Raw genomic sequence first — 1,567 nt, 5'->3', positions numbered from 1 at the left:
TCATTGTGAAAATGACAAAACTTGGTTTTATCCCTTTTGGATATGTCTTTCCTAATTGAGGCCGGTCGTCTAAAAGGAACGGTGATATGATTGGCTTGATACACTTTAGCACAGCTATCGACCAGGGCAGTGTAATTGGTGAACCTTGGTTTGTATTAGTTTTGTTTGGGGCGCTTGTTATCAGATGTCGTTGGTTCAGTGCTTGCCCTTTTTCCCCCATTCTTACTGTTACCTTTTTCGTTGCCGTTGGGTTTACCTAACCCACTAGCAGCTTTGGTAGAGTCTTCCTTCTTAACCTGGTCGGCCTTTGGGGAGTTTCTTTCATTGGCTATGGCCTCCTCGAGCTTTATATATTTGTCTGCTCAATCTAGAAATTCTTGAGTGACCTTGACTCCATTCTTTCGCAGACTACTCTAAAGGAGAGAATTGCATTGCACTCCAACTGTGATTTCCATCATCTTTCCCTCGTCTCCAGCCGTTTTGGCCTAAGAAGCTAGTTGCATAAACCGCTGTATACACTCCTTGAGAGTTTCTCCTTCCTTCTGTCAAATGTCGACCAGCTGATTAGCCTCTGTTGTATGTATTCGACCAGCTTAAAATTGTCCGTAAAACTCATTTACGAACATCTCCCAGAAAACTATCCTTGCCTGAGGGAAGTTAAAATACCATTCCTGAGCATATTCAGACAAAGTGGCAAGAAAAATCATGCACCGAGCATCTTCGAACTCCATATGGATGTCCATTTGTGTATCTCAAACTTGTTTACATGAGATAATGGATCTTCTCGTCCAGTGAAGTTGGGCAAGACTGGCATTTTGAATTTACTAGGGATTTCTGCCACAACAATTCTATTAACGAATGGGTTGCCCTTTCTTCGATCACACTCTATGTGGGACATTTTATTCCCAACCAACTACTGAACTGCCTAATTCAAGGCATCTATCTGAGCTTGAACGACATCTGGTATTGCAGGAGATGTGTTAATTGCCCTAGACTAATATTTTGTAAAAAATTTACATGCTCATAAACTAATAGAAGAAAACCTTTTATTATATGAAAATCTCAATGGGTCCTTGCTAGAACATGCAAGTTGGGACCAATAGTTTAAAATAAAATAAAAGTTCTTATGCAACGTTTAAAAAATAAATATAGTTCAAGTCCCACTGATAATTTCTGAAAAATTAAAATAAAACATAACATCGTTATTTAGAAATTGGCATTAAGTTGATCATTTGCTCACCCATAGGATACCCCCACGCCATACACACCCTGACGTCGGAACTCCCCACATCACCATGTGTGCAAAAGTGAAAACATATTTGCTACATGGAAGGGAAAGTAAGGCGTGAGCTAAAAGCCCAGTAAGGAAGAACAAACAATTTACAAGTAAAACAAAACAAAACATATTCATATTCATACATCATAATAGATCATGCTTAAACATCACCATCATTCATCATGCGCAAACAAGATCATCATACACTATACATCATCATCATCATACAACATACATCATTCATCAATAGCATATTCAAGCATAAGCATCATTATCATTTCATCATTGTGA

Source organism: Humulus lupulus, chromosome 5 (genome assembly GCF_963169125.1).
Source record: "Humulus lupulus chromosome 5, drHumLupu1.1, whole genome shotgun sequence".
NCBI lineage: Eukaryota > Viridiplantae > Streptophyta > Magnoliopsida > Rosales > Cannabaceae > Humulus > Humulus lupulus.
The sequence above is the reverse complement of the archived record's forward strand: the minus strand, read 5'-3'. Positions refer to the sequence as shown.